Source organism: Garra rufa, chromosome 21, assembly GCF_049309525.1.
Source record: "Garra rufa chromosome 21, GarRuf1.0, whole genome shotgun sequence".
Taxonomy (NCBI): domain Eukaryota; kingdom Metazoa; phylum Chordata; class Actinopteri; order Cypriniformes; family Cyprinidae; genus Garra; species Garra rufa.
Window position 1 is genome coordinate 25,159,920 of NC_133381.1, and position 19,705 is coordinate 25,179,624.

General features: G+C 41.4%; 1 protein-coding gene across 1 annotated transcript in view; it reads left to right on the forward strand.

Moving 5' to 3' along the window:
• The window catches only part of dlgap2a (discs, large (Drosophila) homolog-associated protein 2a), a 73,421-nt gene that overhangs the window by 17,240 nt on the left and 36,476 nt on the right, over window positions 1-19,705 (forward strand). The window lies entirely within an intron of this gene.

The following is a 19,705-nucleotide window of genomic DNA, read 5'->3' on the forward strand; positions in this document are numbered from 1 at the left end:
TGCTGGAAGTGATTCAATACACACTGACACCTGCTGCAACTGAACTTACTGCATCTACGTCTTCATATCAAAAAGCAATGCTGTCTGTTATAGAATATGACTGTGAGTCAGGCATCTATGACTAAGGCAAAAGCCTTCTACAGACTGCTAGTCATGCCATGCACTGAATATTAAATCCCGAATACTACATATGCCACATAAAAAGACTAAACTTTCAGTAAAATCTGCAACAAAGCAGTTATGTTCATTTTGTTTCACATTTATAGATTTCAAGCCCACTAAGAAGTGAAACTTTTGTATATTTCTCCCAGTTTTTGTAAACATTCCAGATATTGTTCTGTCTTTAGTCAGCATTGAATTTTGGGATATTCCTGTTACGCTGCACCCGCTCTCTCGTACAATACCACCTGGTGCCTTTGTTCTCTCCCAGACGTGAGGATTATTTTCTGCTCTGCATTACAGGGGCTGTACGCCATTATGCAAAGCTCTGAAACATGATGTTATAAATTTGGCAAGACTGCCTTCCTCAAAGTACATCTAATGAAAGAGAGTGTAGCACATCAAATGAGCTCTTCCCCTGAGTAAGTGCATGGAACAGTGCATTCACTGCTTATTATAAAAAAAGTATATTTATACAGTATTAAGATTGTAAGGCGGCAGGGATTCCACAAGAAGATGTGTCCCATTATATCTAGCTATAGTGTAAGTTAGCTTCTCATACAGGTTACAATTAGCACTGGCTGATTTTGAGAAGTTCATAGCCAGTGTTGGGGGTAAGGTATTACAAGCAATGCGAGTTACGTAATCAGATTACTTTTTTCCAAATTGCTTTGCAATTAATGCAAATGCATTCCTTTTTAATTTACAAGAAAATACTTGAGGTACATTTGCAAATAAGTTGACTGACAGCTCTCCTGGTGCCATATTGAGAGAAATCGGGAGTAAGAGCATAGGCGTGTGTGCCATGTAAACATGTTTACTGTAGCTCTAGACTAAATGTGAACATGCACTTACTCATCTCACCTTCACAAAAACAGATTTAGTATTCCTCAAAATGAATAAAAACAGTCAAATGCAAACTCAGAATATGACACATCTCATTTCATTAACCAATGTCTTTGCTGCTGAACTTCGGTGATTTAGTTCCATACTAATAAACAAAAATGACTTTAGATATTTTTTTTAAATATATATTTCCGTCAACCTGAGGCTTATTCATTTCACTATTTATATTTAAAAAAATAAAACAATCAACTCCAACCCAAATGAGAAGAAAACGTAAACGCAAAAGTAACGCATTACATTTACATTTATTTACATTTATTAATTTAGCAGACATTTTATCCAAAACGACTTACAATTGGAGAATACAACAAGCGATTCATCCTAAAGAGGCAGATCGACATAGGAAGTGCACATAATACCATATATCAGGCATTGTTAGATGAGTACAGGCTAGAAAGAGAAGAATAATAAAAAAGGAAAACAAAGTTTTTTTATTGAGTCTAATAGTGTAGAAAGAGATGGGTTTTCAGCAGTCGCTTGAAAACTGTCAAGGAGTCTGCATTCCGGATAGAGGTGGGAAGATCGTTCGACCAGGCAGGAACTAGGGCTGGGCGATATGGCTGAAAATTATATCACGATATCAGTGTTTCATATCGGTCGATATCGATAATTATTGATATTTTTATGACCCATTTAAAATAAGGACCAGGAGAAAAATATATTACACTCAAGCATTTTTATTTTAAATGTAACCTGCCTCTGATCATAATCCCCTCAGTTATTAAGACAGAAATGTCAACAACCATGGAAAACTCAAATAATTAAAATATAAACATAAGTCTAAAGTCACAATATACACTTAATTATCTCTTAATCCTCAATTCAAACCTCATTCATTGTCGATGAAGTGAATGGTCAAGCTAATGTATGGCCCAGAAGTACGGCTTGACCACAGGTCAGAGGTTGTTGCAAAGTACTTGGCTGATTATATTTTTTTCTGCACAGATTGCTGGTTGCCAGTAGCCAACATTACTTCTTTCCCGGTACTTTAGCCTATACTTTGTGTAATAACAAAAATATTTATTTAAGTGAAAAAATAAGTCCAAAACTTTCAACATTTTGAACAATAGGGCCTTACAATCTTTTTTTTTTTCAGAAATTCTTGTTGCAAAATCACAGATTTATTTTTAAAAATAAAAATAAACGGAGCTTTACTGTTAAAATTAATACATAGAAGAAAAATTATATTCAGTTAAAAAAAGGTTTAATAATAATAGTATTTTTTCAACAATTAAGTGGTGACTCTTTATTTTATTTTTTATCATATATATTGTTTTATGTAAATTATTTAAATGTGAACATATAAACACCTACATTATACTGCACAGTAATACAAGACTAATATTGTTCTTTTACATGTTAAACCGTACTTTTATTTTGACAGGTTGCCGTGAAGTTTCAGTGTGTAATACAGTATGAATGATGCTAGTTTCACTAATGAAACGGTACAATTGACAAAAAGTGACACTCACAGCAGCTTTGGAGATGTATTTATTGGAGTTTGTCTGTTCATGTGAGATGCAAAGGCCAAAAATTAGCGGGAGCGCCACGTGTGCATTATGCGTGTAGTGAAAATAAAACGCGTCTCCTCCATTCATACATATAGAGGCAAACGGAACATGCAGGATTCTTATTGAAACGGTCTTTTTGCGTTTCAGTTTTCACAGACACTAGTCCATATCGCGATCTGAATTAATTAACAGACCAACTTTTGATTTATTGGTCCAAAAATCGACGAATTCCGCGGCATTCCGCCCTATAGTAAAGTCCGTTTTTATGAATGGAGTCCGCGATCCCGTCTGTGAGGAGACATTGTAAAAGCGCGATAATGTAGAGACAGAAATCAAATGCCGTCGTGTAAATAAGATAAATAACATAAGGCTATTTAGTTTGTTTAATACAACAACATGGTCCCGTTCTGTAGGAAAGATAACCTTAACTTCTATTGTGATCTGGCGCTATGAACTGAACGTTAAAGGGAGGTGGGCGGGCCGACGAAGAATACAAAATATCGAACTTTTTATCGAACACATTTTTTATTGATATCGATCTCTTGTCTATCGCGATATATATCGTTATCGTTTTATCGCCCAGCCCTAGCAGGAACGGTGAACGAAAATGTTAATTTCTTTCCATAAAAAGTAACTAATAATGTAAATAAGTAACTATTTACAGTGGTTTGAAAAAGTGTTGGCCCCCTTCCTGATTTTTAATTTTTTTGCATGTTTGTCACACTGTAATGTTTCAGATCATCAAACAAATTTAAATATTAATCAAAGATAACACAAGTAAAAACTACATGCAGTTTTTTTGAAGGTAAAAATTTTTTATTAAACCCACATGGCCCTGTGTAAAAAAAAGTGTTTGCCCCCTCTCCCATTAAAACATAACTGTGGTTTATCACACCTGAGTTTAGTTTCTCTAGCCATACCCAGGCCTGATTATTGCAACACCTATTCGCAATCAAGAAATCACTTAAATAGGACCTGCCTGACAAAATGAAGTAGACCAAAAGATCCTCAAAAGCTACACATCATGTTGAGATCCAAAGAAATTCAGGAACAAATGAGAAAGAAAGTAATTGAGATCTATCAGTCTGGAAAAGGTTATAAAGCCATTTCTAATGTTTTGGGACTCCAGCGAACCACAGTGAGAGCCATTATCCACAAATGGCGAAAACATGGAACAGTGGTGAACCTTCCCAGGAGTGGCCGGGTGACCAAAATTACCCCAAGAGCGCAGCGACGACTCATCCAAGAGGTCACAAAAGACCCCACAACAACATCTAAAGAACTGCAGGCCTCTCTTGCCTCAGTTAAGGTCAGTGTTCATGACTCCACCATAAGAAAGAGACTGGGCAAAAATGGCCTGCATGGCAGAGTTCCGAAAACCGCTGCTGAGCAAAAAGAACATAAAGGCTCATCTCAGTTTTGCCAGAAAACCCCAAGACTTTTGGAAATATACTCTGTGGACTGACTAGACAGAGGTTAAACTTTTTGGAAGTGTCCTATTACATCTAGCATAAAAGGAACACAGCATTTCAGAAAAAGAGCATCATACCAACAGTAAAATATGGTAGTGGTAGTGTGATGGTCTGGGGCTGTTTTGCTGCTTCTGGACCTGGAAGACTTGCTGTGATAAATGGAACCATGAATTCTGCTGTCTACCAAAAAATCCTGAAGGCCATCTGAATGGGACCTCAAGCTGAAGCTAACTTGGGTTCTGCAGCAGGACAATGATCCAAAACACACCAGCAAATCCACCTCTGAATGGCTGAAGAAAAACAAAATGAAGACTTTGGAGTGGTGTAGTTAAAGTCAGGGGCGCCGCCTAAGGGGGGGAAAGTTAGGACAATTCTAAGGGCCCACACCCTGTAGGGGCCCCCAGAGATCTGCTTTTGTGTGGTAGGGGGGGCCCAACCTCATATTTTGTCATAGGGCCCAAAATTGCGAGCGGCGCCCCTGGTTAAAGTCCCGACCTGAATCCTATTGAGATGCTGTGGCATGACCTTAAAAAGGCGGTTCATTCTCCAAAACACTCCAATATGGCTGAATTACAACAATACTACCAAGATGAGTGAGCCAAAATTCCTGCAGAGCGCTGCAACAGACTCATTGCAAGTTATCGCAAACGCTTGATTGCAGTTGTTGCTGCTAAGGGTGGCCCAACCAGTTATTAATGTTAGGGGCAAAACACTTTTTCACACAGGGCCATGTGGGTTTGGATTTTGTTTTCCCTTCATAATAAAAAACTTCATTCAAAAACTGCATGTTGTGTTTACTTGTGTTATCTCTAATTCATTTTTTAATTTCTTCGATGATCTGAAACATTAAAGTGTGACAAACATGCAAAAAATAAAAAATCAGGAAGGGGGCCAACACGTTTTCACACCACTGTACATTATTAGTTACTTTTTATGGAAAGCGAGTAACGCAACATTGTAATGCATTCGCTTTTAAAAGTAACTTTCACCAGCACTGTTCCTAGCTTCATAAAGGAATAGTTTTCCAAAATGAACATTTGCTGAAAATGCACTTATCTTGCGCAAATGCACTCAATTTAGCAGTACATCACTTGCTCACTAATGGATCCTCTGCTGTGAATGGGTGCTATCAGAATGAGAGTCCAAGCTGCTGATAAAAACATCACAACTATCCACAAGTAAACCATCAATTAATGTCTTGTGAAGCAACAAATTGATAAAATCGATCGATTTCTCAGGTGAAAAGGTTGCTTTGTCTGAATCAGAATAAAAATATGCACAGATCAAGCACCATTTACAAGTGAAAACAGTCCAAAACAGTTCTATATAAATATGTCAGTGGATTTTGATGTAAGGACAACAGGGGACTTTTTCACTGAAGGAAGCATTCTTATGGATTATGAATTGGTATTTTCGCCAGAAATGTCTTGATGAATTTTTTATTTTTTGCTTCAAAAGACAGTAATTGATGAACTGGAGTCATTTGGTTTATTTGTGGATTATTATGAATTTATCAGCAAGTAATGTAATGCTACATTTATCCAAATCTGCTCCAAAGTAGAAACAAATTCATCTACATCTTGGATGGTCTTAGGGTAAAAATCACATTTTTTTTTTTTTTTCATTTTTAAATGAACTATTCCTTTAAGAAAAGTAGACCTCATGCATACTCCAGAGAGCAAACAGTGTTGAGTACATGACTATGATTTATGTTAAAACATGTTGACGTGTAATCCAAGGAGAATATATATTTATCTGTACAGCTTTATCATGCACAGACGAAAGCCAATGACCTTTAAGAGCAGTAGGAACTACTTTTGAAAGACAAAATAAATTGGCTCAGTTGCCTGTCACATAACTCTGGTTTCAGTACCCTGCACCATGCAAGCTGCATTCTGATTATAGAAGACCGTAATTCACTATATAACAGTAAATGACAGTAAATTAAACAATAGCCATATAAACAGCATTTAATTTATATTATTTTAATTAATTTATTAGTTCTGTTATGTTATTTTTACACTTTCAAATGTCATTTTAGGGTATTAAATATAAAAATGTGTTTAAACTAATTAGTTTAAATACTAATTAGTTCAAATTACTATTAAGGTTGAACCACTGATGTCACATAGACTACATAGACTATTGATGTTCTTACTTTCTGGGCCTTGAACGTGGTAGTTGCGTTGCTGTCTATGCAGGGTCAGAAGGCTCTCGGATTTCATCAAAAAAAATCTTAATTTGTGTTCTGAAGATGAACGAAGGTCTTACAGGTTTGGAACAACATGAGGGTGAGTAATTAATGACAGAACTTTCAGTTTTGGGTGAAATCCCTTTAATCTGTCTTTGTTATTTCAGAGCTAGTATGTTATAGTCGCTTTGAGATTCACGTCCATGATGGTTCTGCACACAATCCAAACCAAATTTTAAGTCCATGTTCTGGCACTTTTTGTCGATCCAAACCAAGCTATTGAATCTAGAGGAATTGGGTCACCCACCATTGCCTTCTGTTATGAAAATCAGAGTTGAGAAGACAAGCTTAAGATTCAAACAGGCCATCTGATCATCTCCAAACAACATGTGCAGGATGATGTTGTAGGCCAGTAATCTGCCTAAATATGCTCTTGTGGCTCTTCCATCTTGTGTGATGAATGCTTAAACATTTATGCTTGCCCTTACTGATTGTAGATTACTGAAGACGCAATGGCTCTGTTCCACAACCTTGTGTGCTGCCTCCATAATTTGTTTTTATGAAATTGATCCTTTTGTTCAGCTCTATTCAACTTCAAATTAACCAGAAATGTGGCCATGGAACACAAAACCAGTCATAAGTAGCACAGGAAGAGCCAACAATATATTGTATGGGTCAAAATTATAAATTTTTCTGTTATGCCAAAAATCATTGAGATATTAACTAAAGATCATGTTCCATGGAGATATTTTCCAAATTTCCTATTATAAATATATAAAAACTTAATTTTTGATTAGTAATATGCATTGCTAAGAACTTAAAGGGATAGTTCACCCAAAAATGAAAATTTGATGTTTATCTGCTTACCCCCAATGCATCCAAGATGTAGGTGACTTTGTTTCCTCAGAAAAACACAAACGAAGATTTTTAATGAAAACCGGTGCAGTCTGCCAGCCTTATCATGGGAGTGGATGGGCACCAAACCTTTAAAAGTAAACAAAAACATGCACAGACAAATCCAAATTACACCCTGCGGCTCGTGACGATACAATGATGTCTTAAGACACGAAACGATCGGTTTTTGCGAGAAACTGAACAGTATTTATATAATTTTTTACCTTTGATTCACAGACACGTCCATCTGTCATGAGCACGAGTTTGGCATCAGTCACGTCACATGTGCACGCGCTCTAGCGTAGAATACGCAAACGTCGTAAGGGGAAATCAGTGAAAAGTCCCGGATGAGTTTGCGCAAGCAAACGTAATCTTTTAACTTTAAAACGGTTTGAACAATCAGGATAAGCGCAAATAATTACCATTTTGAATAGCCGCTATACCCACAATCTCTGTGCACTGTGTAAACAATGAGTGTCGTATACATGCGACAGATCGCTTCCGGCGTTTGCGTATTCCACGCTAGAGCGCGTGCACATGTGACGTGACTGATGCCAAACTTGTGCACATGACAGATGGACATGGCTGTGTATCAAAGGTAAAAAATGATATAAATACTGTTCAGTTTCTCGCAAAAACCGATTTTTGGATGCATTGGGGGTAAGCAGATAAACATCAAATTTTCATTTTTGGGTGAACTATCCCTTTAATTTAGACAACTTTAAAGGCAATTTTCTCGATATTTAGATGTTTTTGCACCCTCAGATTCCAGATTTTCAAATAGTTGTATATCAGCCAAATATTGTCCTATCATAACAAACCAAACATCACTGGAAAGCTTATTTATTCAGCTTTTAGATGAATAAATGTCATGACTGGTTTTGTGGTCCAAGCCCAAAAATTACACTTATATATTCTTACAAAAAATAGAATAAATACATTCATCAAAGAATCCTGAAAAAAATATCATGGTTTCCATAAAAACATTAAGCAGCACAACCGTTTTCAACATGTTTCGATTAACAAATGTTAAATAAAATAAACTGATAGTTTTTAATTTAATTTTGTATCTAATTAATTATGTTTTGATTAATTAATCAAATTAATTGCGAAATAAATTTGGCTGTGAAAATACCCACAAAAGATTATTTAAAACTATTTTTGTGTTAAATGAGAAAGTATCAAGTAGACAAATTACAAAGTGTAGTTTTAGAAAGAAATATTTTATTTGAGTCAACATAAAAATTTATTACACATAAAAAAAATTTGCAATAATGTAAACTATGTAACATAAAAGGAAATAATTTGAGAAACATCTCAGTATTTTTTTGTTCATACATTAAAAGTCATTGGTAACAGCTTTGTTACCAACAGTCTTCAAAATACTTTATTTTATGTTCCACAAAAGAAAGGTTTGATACGACATGAGGGTGAGTAAATGATGACAGAATAAAAAATTTTGGGTAAATGATAACTTTGATGTTTTTAATGAGAAAACATTAAATAAGAAAGTAAATCTGCCAGCAGGGGGCGGTAAATGTATTTTATTCGATCCCTTCAAACGGCCGATTCATTCAGAAACTAAACACTAACGTTACTGTGTTGCACGGAGACACAATTCTGCTATGGCTTCAAAGGTAATGTTTTTTGCAAATTTGAACAAAAAAAAAAACAATATTGTGTTTAAATATATATCACAATATCAATTTCTTATTTACCGAATTTTTGTATAAAATCACATTTAAGCTCCTGATAGATCAGGACAAAATCAGCACTGGTGTCATATTGCTCTTGCTGCCTGCTATCGTGTGATAAGTGATATAACGTTAAATATATAAATATGAGACAAAATATCTAATATTTAATATTTAACTTTGTTAAAATATTTTAATCTCGTTATTTTAATCGCGTTAAATTAACACGTTAAACTGACAGCCCTAGTAGCAATGTCTTTGCCTTTGAGAATACTCTTAGAAAAACTTCTTTACACAGTCTTAAAGGGATAGTTTACTCAAAAATGGAATTTTGTCATTAATTACTCACCCTCATGTCGTTCCAAATCAGTAAGACCTTTGTTCATCTTCAGAATGCAAATTAAGATATTTCTGATGAAATCTGAGAGACTTCTGATCTATGGAAGCAGAATAGACTCATTAATAATTCACGCAAAAGACACGATGCACACATGCGTGTCCCAATTCACGTGCACGAAAAAAATATATATATTCACAAAAAAAAAATTCACGTGCAAAAAATAAGAATATAAATTCATAAAATACGTTTCACAAATTGCAAAACACAATTCACAGATTTACAACTGTGTACAAAAATTTTGAATGTTTAAATATCACGAGTGTATCACGGACTGTGCATGTGAATAGCCTTTTTGCTTGTGTATTTTTTAGACTTAAGTGTGTGTTTTTGAGACTCTCCTGGCAGCGAACTCCTCCCACGCGGGTCACTCGTACACTTTAGCCAATCAGAGTTGAGCCTGTCAATCGACCAATCATAACCCGCTTTGGGCGTGTCTACCTTACGTTACGTCATCAGCGCGAGTCCATAGTTCCAGAATCCAGATACGATTCAGCTGTTGATCGTCTCATTTTGTTTTATACTGCATGCGTACTTAAAAATCGGTCGTTTAGAGACACTCGTTAACGTGACCAGTGTAAGCCAGCAGCTGCTCAGAGTGTATTATGTTTTAATATTTATCGATTGTTATGTTTATTTAATAAAGAATCATTCACGTGGATACCATACAGCATAAATATATTACAATTATAAACTCAATGTAAAGCATAAAATAAGTTTTTTTACAGATGGGACAAATAAATTGAAAATGAAAATGATCTATTGGGATATTTTTCAAGCAGTCTCGTGTGGTTTTGTTTTTTATTGAAAACAGGAAAGAGCTGTCAGAGCAAAACTTGTCTTGTGTCTCAAATCCTATGGCACGCATTCAGCTGATGACGATGTAATAACATACACATATTGTAAACCATGTACATTTCATTTAAGTTTGTTTACGCTGCAGCCTGCAGATACTGTTTATTTCAGAATTGTGAGGCTTATGATGTACAAGTAGCTGCTCCTAATTCAACCTCTGCCACAAATTATGAGGTGATGTGAATCTAGAAGTTTCATTTGGAACTGTAACTCTATCAAAACAGTTTGACAGTTTCAACTGATTTAAGTCATGCATTATTACTACATTTCTTTTAGAATGATATCCTATGACTTTGTATTTGTTAAGGCATAAAGCTTTGTTATGCATTGTTAAATGTTCTGGTTTTATGTCAGAATTAAAACATTCAAAACAAGTCGGAACTTGAATGAAGTTTACTGAATAATCTTTGGTGCATTCCTTTTTATGATCAGTCTGTCTGACTGACCAGTAAATTCCACAACTGGTAATACTGAAGCAAATACAATTGCTGCTAACCAGCATCATCTTGTGTATTGTAATCTCAAAGATGTTTACATCACTGCTCAACATAAAATTAAACATGGTTAATCACAATAATATAATATTTAATAAAAGTAAATGAATGTTGATTGCATTAAAATAATGCATAAAGGTAAAGTACATAAAAGAGATAAAGATTAATGTGAATGAAGAGGGCTGTAACTGTCATCCCGATGTTCTTCCAAAGTGTTAAATCCTGAAAAATGCAAGGAAAATGATTAGTGTTTTAATTAAACACTGCATCCAGTTGCACAAATGGTTAGTACAAACACACCGTTATTCATACACTGAGTTCTCGTGAGGTCTATTCATCATTACATAAAGCTATAATAATAAAGGCACAGTCAGTGCTAAGTGGGAGCTAGACTGGGCAGAGGCCACCCAGCATTGTTAAACGAAAACATGGCAATGAACAGAATTCTTTCTTCATTTTGGCCAATAAACACAATACAGCATCTTTGGCAACACTATCTGTTTTCAACGACCGATTTTACCTTTAGTTTTTAAGCATGCAAAATAAAACAATACATCTTTACTAGGCTTGTTACCTTAAATGAGACGATCAACAGCTGAATTGTTTCTGGATTCTGGAACTCTGGACTCGCGCTGATGACGTAACTTAAGGTAGACACGCCCACAGCGGGTTATGATTGGTCCATCGACAGGATCAAATCTGATTGGCTAAAGTGTACGAGTGACCCGCGTGGGAGGAGTTTGCTGCCAGCAGAGCCATATAAAAAGAGAGTTGCGACACGCTTTGATCTCGCCGCCGCACGGTCACGTGGTTCATGGAGCTCTCAATAGTTCCAAACAGCTCCGCGCTGTCAATGTGTTTGAATGGAGTTAAATAGGATAGACAGCAGTTTTACTATATTTGCAGCAATTTCGAGTAATTATTAACACATAATGTGCATTGATTGTGTATTGATAACTTCTCTGAATACGCTTTACAATCGCATTTTATTCTGGGCAGTGATAAAGAGACATAATTAATATGTTCTCATACTTTTTGGCAGTCAAATGTGACCAAACACGTAACTTTTATTCAATTAAATAATTGTAATATATAGTTCAGTTCTATTTAGTTAATATTTGAGGAGGCTTTTTTTTGTACTAAATAATATGTGCAATAATGATCCTGACCATTTAAAAGATAACATTTTCTAATATAGTATTTATATTACAGTTAGTTTGATATTTAAGGTAAAATACATTTGAATGTGTATTTGGACATGATCAAACACTCTCTTTTTTATATGTTTCGATTTAACGATTTAATGTTAAATAAAAAAATGTACTCTTGTTTTATGATATTCAAACATACAACATAAGTGAATATTATAAAAGGCAAGCAAAAATGGCATTTAACATAATAGAAAAGATGAAAATAATGTTTAAAAAACACAAGGCAACGAATTGCATTCAGCATACATTTTTATTGTGTTTCTTGAATGCAGTCTTTACTGAAACTCATTCAACCTCCTACAGTGAGAGAAAGATTGCAGAAAGACTAAAAACATAAAAATATGACAACTAGTATCTGGTTATGGTCGCTATTACGGTGTTTCTCACGTTATCCAGCTGCATTTACAGTTTAACTGTTTATTTTTTAACGATAAACATTAACTATAACACGCTTCATAAAACACCACTATTGGCCAGTTTTTCGAGAGGTCAACTGATGCGTTAAAATGTAAAGAAATGCAGTAATTTCTTCAATATACTTGCGACTGTGCTTGAGAAGCGCTGAAATGAATGGGCTTCAATGGAGGAGCTATTGGTTGTTTGGAACTATTGACCGCTCCATGACACGCTTTACTTCCGCATTCCTCAGTTCCTATGGAAGCCTATGGGAGTGTCGCAACTCTCTTTTTATATGGCTCTGGCTGCCAGGAGAGTCTCAAAAACACACATGCAAGTCTAAAAAATACACACGCAAAAAAGGCTATTCACACACTCACAGTCCGTGATACACTCGTGATTTTTAAACATTCAAAATTGTTGTACACAGTTGTAAATCTGTGAATTGTGTTTTGCAATTTGTGAAACGTATTTTATGAATTTATATTCTTATTTTTTGCACATGAATTTTTTTGTGTGAATATATATATATTTTTTCGTGCACGTGAATTGGGACACGCATGTGTGCATCGTGTCTTTTGCGTGAATTATTAATGAGTCTATTCTGCTTCAATACTGATCTTGCATGGACAGCAATGTAACTGACACATTCAAGGCCCAGAAATGTAGTAAGAACATTGTTAAAATAGTCCATGTGACATCAGTGGCTCATCCTTAATTGTATAAAGCAAAGAGAATGAAATTTGTGTGCTAAGAAAACAAAATAATTGTATTACAATACAATTTCTTCTCTTCCGTGTCAGTCTTCGACGTGCATTCACGAGAGTGCCACAATGCAATTTGTGGGTGAATTATCTCTTTGAAAATACAGGCTCACTTTTGGAACAGAGCAATGTTACATTTTTCACTAAGCAAAGAACAGCAGTACATTCTGATGGAACAGTGCGGACTTGGCAGGGCAGGGGGCGTCATGACGCAGTGACAACATATCAAAGCATGGTAAGCTTTTAGAGTGCATGCAAACTGATCACTCGTGACAGCCTCATTTATCTCTGCATGGCCCAAGCCCGCTGATGGAAGTCCTCAGAGAATATAGGAAGACTGCAAAAGGGTGCTGACAACACACAGCGAGCAGCAGCTCCACAGAACGATGAGATACACTGCAGATGACCTTCAGAGAGGCTCATCACCAATCAGTGTTATTAAAGATCATCAGTTCAGTACAGCACCACAGAGTGCAATAGTTTGGACCACCCACACATTTGAATGGCACCAGGACATGAGAGCAACCCACTCATAACTGCTTTAGAGTCTTTTTGCAATCTCTTAGTATATTTGGAATGTGCTTAGATTTCTAACTACGTGCTGGGAATATTGAGGAAAGTTCATTTAATTGCCCCCTTTGTGTTGGCAAATTAATGCACCAAAAGCCCCACGTTTTCCTTCACAGTTTTAAAAAGATTCAAAATAACTTATATACATGATACAGCTCTAATGAAGGTCCCTGCAGTGATGCGTTTACGCATGCCGAACATCTGCCCTCTGCAGTTTAGCTGTGGAGGTTCAGAATGTGTTGTAGTTACAGCATGAGGCAGAGCCTCAGAAATCTTCCCCGTAGCAGCAGAGAAGGACGCACACCGTGCAAACCGAGGGAGACACATTGACTGTATTGATTTTTCGAGCTCAGAGCTTAAGAATCACCAACAGCAGCATCAAATCTGTCCCTGCGCCCTGAAGAGTCTCGTCACACTCTGTAACTTCATCAGCAAACACTCCAATCATGTTTTCTTTCTAAGATCTCAGATTAGAATGAGCCTTGGTTTTTTTTCTGTTGGCTCTTCTGCAACTATAGAAACAATAGCTGAATGGTAATTGTTTGAGCTGTGCTTGGGTGGTCTGTTTCTTACTTGCCCAGCAGAGTCTCACAGCAAAAATGTCACCACGATCTACACTAAGTGTTCAGGAATGTGTTTGTGTGCACATTTCTGCAGATCTCAGGAGACTGGTGTTGAGAGAGAGTAGGAGAAAGTGTGATTATATTCCTAGAGGGGACTAGCTGCAGTGTGAATTCTGTGGGAAAGATTAACCAACAAATCCCAAACTCCAACAGACATGACCAGAGTTTCAAACTATTTTACTGATTTTTTTAAACCTAACTTTCACTATTTATATAAGATTGTCTCCAACATAGTTGCACCTGTATTAAAAGGTGTTATTAAATGCATAATAATATTCAGAATAATTATTGCTACCTGATTTAGATTTTCAGATTAGAAAAATTAGTATTATGTGATATTATTATTAGATATGAATTATTCTGCTTTTGGATCAACAGTCAGTTGCATACATTATGTGTAACATGTTTTATTATTATAGAGGAATTTATTTATGTAGAAGAAGAGCTTAGAGAATTTTTGTATTTTGTTTATTTTTAGTTTGATTTGATGCTTGATAAATGTGTATATTGTTCTTGAAATGTTATCATTTTGTTTTTAAAAACTCTAAAAATGGACATCTGTCAATTTGTGACTTTTCACATTAATTCAAATGACATCCAGTAGGACTTAAAGGAGAAGTTCACTTCCAGAATAAAATTTCCTGATAATTTACTCACCCCAATGTCATCCAAGATATTAATTTTTTTGAGGAAAACATTCCAGGAATTTTCTCCAAACACTCTTAAAAATAAAAGGGGAGTTTTTGCAGTGATGCCATAGTAGAGCCATTTTTGGTTCCCCAGAGAACCTTTCAGTGAACAGTTCTTAAGAGAACCATTTTAAAGGACATTTTAAAAAGCTAAAGAACTTTTTTCCACTATAAAGAACGTCTTGGTTACGTATGTAACCCTCGTTCCCTGAAGGAGGGAACGGAGACGTCACGTCGGAGACCGACGAATTGGGATATCGCTTTAGAGATACCAATCCTCTTCGTGTGTAAACTAAACGAGCCAATGCACATTGGCATGCATGATTGCATCCAGCTGTCGCTGATCACAGCGTGAGCATAAATACACAGCAGGTGCAATGCATAGACAGGATTTCGCTGAGGAGCCGAGCTTGGGTCCGGCCGCACAGCGGTGGTACAGCAGCTGAGGCGACGGGACGTGACGTCTCCGTTCCCTCCTTCAGGGAACGAGGGTTACATACGTAACCAAGACGTTCCCTCTCAGTCGGTCTCTTCGACGTCACGTCGGAGACCGACGAATTGGGATCCCTAGCAAAGCGCCGCAGCTGCTGCCCCCCTCCAGTGTCCTGAGCAAGCCTCCTGGCCTCCAATTTTTGCTAAGGCCAAGGGCGGATCAGAAAGACCAGTCACTGTATAACATAGCACTACCTACTTAGTGAAGCTGGAGCACTGGGAACGTGCGGAGCTCCCACCCATCCCGCAGGAGGTTCGGAGCAATACGCATATGGCTCATATTAGGACATATGGAAGAATGGAGGTGATTGAACCCTCGTGAAGATGGTAGAAGGTTACCGGGGAACACGGTCTCTGTGGGTACCGTGGAAGACATATGGGATTAACTTAAGTCTCTCATGTATCCTAAGCCTTCTATCGGTTCTAAAGATTCATCGAGAGAGGCCTGGCGCCTAGACGCTCCGCTACGTCTGGAGCCGAGGAAGGAGGACTCGACAGGGTCTACATGGACACTCTGGAGAAGATAGCAAGCCGACCTGAGCCAGTGCCTCTCAGTGTTTCTACCCGTTTGAGGTGAGAACACAGGAGGAGACTGGCTCTACACGAAGGCTATAAAACCTAGCGAACGTGTTGGGGGTCGCCCAGCCCGCAGCTCTACAAATGTCAGATAGCGAGGCGCCACGAGCCAGCGCCCAGGAGGATGCAACACTTCTAGTAGAGTGAGCTCGCAACCTGAGCGGGCAGGGCATGCCCTGAGCTTGATAAGCCAAGGCGATGGCATCCACTATCCAGTGTGCCATCCCCTGCTTGGAGACGGCCTTCCCCTTCTGCCGTCCTCCGTGACAAATAAAGAGCTGATCTGAGGTCCTGAAGCTTTGCGTCCGGTCGACGTAGCATCTTAATGCTCGGACGGGACAAAGCAAAGCTAGGGCTGGGTCTGCCTCCTCCGGGGGCAGCGCTTGCAGGCTCACCACTTGATCCCTGAAGGGAGTAGTGGGAACCTTGGGCACGTAGCCAGGCCGGGGCCTCAGGGTTACCTGGGAATCTGCCGGCCCGAACTGAAGGCACGAATCGTCGACCGAAAACGCCTGCAGGTCCCCTACCCTCTTGATGGAGGCCAATGCCAGCAGGAGCAGAGTCTTCATAGAGAGATACTTCAGCTCGACTGACTGTAAAGGCTCAAAGGGGACCCGCTGTAGTGCTGTGAGCACCAGAGACAGGTCCCAAGAGGGTACGGAGGGGGGCCTAGGAGGATTTAACCTCCTCGCTCCCCTGAGAAACCTGACGACCAGGTCGTGCCTGCCTACCGACCTACCTTCAATGGGGTCATGGTTTGCAGAAATAGCGGCTACATAGACCTTAAGGGTGGAGGGCGACAGCCTACGCTCCAACCCTTGCTGCAAAAAGGTAAGCACGACTCCGACCGAGCATCTTCGGGGGTCCTCATTTCTTGAGAAAGCCCACTCGACGAACAGGTTCCACTTCAAGGCGTAAGCATGTCTCGTGGATGCAGCTCTCGCCGAAGTGATGGTGTCTACCACTCCTTGGGGTAGATCACTCAGAACCTCCGCGTCCCGTCCAGGGACCAGACATGTAGTTTCCAGAGGTCTGGACGCGGGTGCCACAGGGTGCCCCGTCTCTGAGTCAGTAGATCCTTCCTCAGAGGAATCCGCCAGGGAGGGGCTGTCGTGAGGAGCATTAGTTCTGGGAACCAGGTCCGAGTAGGCCAGTAAGGCGCCACTAACAGGACCTGCTCCTCGTCCTCCCTGACCTTGCACAGTGTCTGTGCGAGAAGGCTCACTGGGGGAAACGCATATTTGCGTAGGCCCCGCGGCCAGCTGCATGTCAGGGAGTCCGTGCCGAGCGTACCCTCGGTCAGGGAGTAAAAGAGCTGGCAGTGGGACGTCTCTGGAGAAGCAAACAGGTCTACCTGAGCTTTCCCGAAACGTCTCCAGATCTGCTGGACCGACTGGGGATGGAGTCTCCACTCTCCGGGAAGCGCAGCTCGTGAGAGCTCGTCGGCTGCACCGTTGAGCAAGCCCGGGATGTGAATGGCACGAAGCGACCTCAGATGCTTCTGACTCCAGAGGAGGAGAGAACGGGCGAGCTGTGACATGCGACGGGAACGGCAGCTCTAGGCAGTTGATGTGCCAGTGTAGCTGGGGGCTCGTCCAAACCCCCGACACCGCCTGCCCGTTGTACGTGGCTCCCCAACCGTGTGTACCACGGCGTGCCTGGAGACCTGTTCTAAGGGGACTCCTGCCCGAAGAAAAGCTAGGTCTGACCACGGGGTGAAGGTTAGGCGACAGGCCGAGGTTACTTTGACCCGGAGAGTGCCGCGCTGCCACGCTCTCCTCGGGACTCGGCCACGAAGCCAGTGCTGTGCCGGTCCGAAGCGGGGTCAGAGTGTCTGTGTGTGGTGTGAGCAAGACATTTACCTGCGTTCTGGCAGCTGGTGCGTGAGTAGTCCGTTCTACCGCACTCTCCAACCGCCCAGCGCCATTTGCTGGCGGGAGGGGAGAGGGGGTGAAGCCCGGGGATAACCCGTGCAACACCCGCTGTCCCCTCTGGGGACCCAGAGATAGTAGAAACTGCTCTTTTATTGAAAATTTGGGTGTCACCGGCCGTGAGGCCGATGACGGGTTTCTTAAAAGAAACTTTTTTAAAGGGAACAAAAGATTCTCCGCCCGGCCCTCCTCCGGGGGAGGGAGTGGTGCGTTCACCATCTCCTGAAGAGCAGCTTCCTCCATCTCTGGGTCGCCCGTCTCAGGGACGCTTGTTCTTGCGTTTCCCACTGGTCTTGGTGGGAGCCTGGACGGGCGGGGCGGCCGCCCTGCGACCGGCTCCACGGCGCCGCTGTGAAGGCTGCTGCGCGGGCTGCTGTGGAGTGGGGGCGGAGGCAGAGGGCCGCCCTCGGCGACGAGCAGACCGAGGTGCCGCCGGCGGCTGGGTGGAGGCAGCAGCGGGAGCACGCCGGGGCAGGATATGACTGATGGCCTCAGTCTGCTTCTGGGCGGCCGAAAACTGCTGGGCGAAGTTTTCGACTGCGTCGCCGAAGAGGCCGGTCTGGGACACGGGGGCATTCAGGAACCTGACCTTGTCTGCTTCCCTCATGTCGGCCTGACACAGCCAGAGATGGCGTTCCTGGACCACCATCGTGGACATCGCACGACCCAGAGACCGCGCCGTAACCTTCGTCGCTCGTAGCGCGAGGTCCGTAGCGATACGGAGTTCACGTAGAACTTCCGGGTCGTGACCACCCTCGTACAGGTCCTTCAGTGCCTGGGCCTGATGGACCTGTAACAACGCCATAGCGTGTAGGGCGGAGCCAGCAGCGCCACAAGCCGTGTAGGCACTGCCAATCAGAGCCGACGAGTGCCTACAGGCCCGGGAGGGGAGCAACGGGTTGCCCCGCCAAGTAGAAGCGGCGCCGGGACACAATTGCATCGCCACCGCACGCTCCACCGGCGGGACAGCCGCGTACCCCCGCGCTGGTCCACCATCAAGGGTGGTGAGGGAGGACGTGCCACTGGAGCGGTTTCTGGCAGTAAAAGGTGCCGTCCACGTCCCAGTAAGCTCATCATGCACCTCCGGGAAGAAGGGCACTGGGGTGGGACGCTGAGAACCAGCGCGAGCCACCCCAAGATACCAGTCATCCAGCCGAGAGGGGTCGGGACGTGATGGAGGGTTCCATTCAAGCCCTACCTTCTCGGCGGCCCGGGCAAGCATAGCCATCATCTCGGGGTCGGTATCCGGCACCGCTGACCGCCCAGCGGACGGCAGCGATCCGGAATCGTCCTCCCCCGAGAAGTCTGGCTTACCCCCCGATGCAGCGATTGACATCCGGTCGTCAGGGGGAGCCCCAAAAGTAATGAGCGGTACCTCACGAGGAGGACCAGAACACTCTTCTGGGAGCTCCAGATGGAACGGACTGTCGGTGGAAGGAGGAACCCCCAGCGGATCGTCCGCCGGGAAATTCCCCACCGTCACCGTCAGACCAGTCAGCCCTCTGCCAGAGGTAGAGGCGTTTGCCGGGGGGAACGGTAGATCTGGGCAGAGGAACTGGCACCCCGCCCCTTTGCAGGAAGCGGAGTCTGGTCCGCAGCTCCGTGATGGACATGCCGCCGCAATGACGGCATGACTCATCCACAAACGCCGCCTGAGCGTGCTCAATACCCAGACACGTCAGACAGCGATCGTGACCATCACCTGGCGCCAGGTAACGACCGCATCCAGAAACGCACGGGTGAAACGGCATTGTGTTTCAAACACCTCGTCTTTAAAAAGACGTTCACCCGTGATACTCTTTTAGAAACTGCTCTAGTGCTGAAGCACACAGGGGAGATGGCCGCTGCGACACAGAAGGCAGGTAGTGCAATCCTTGACT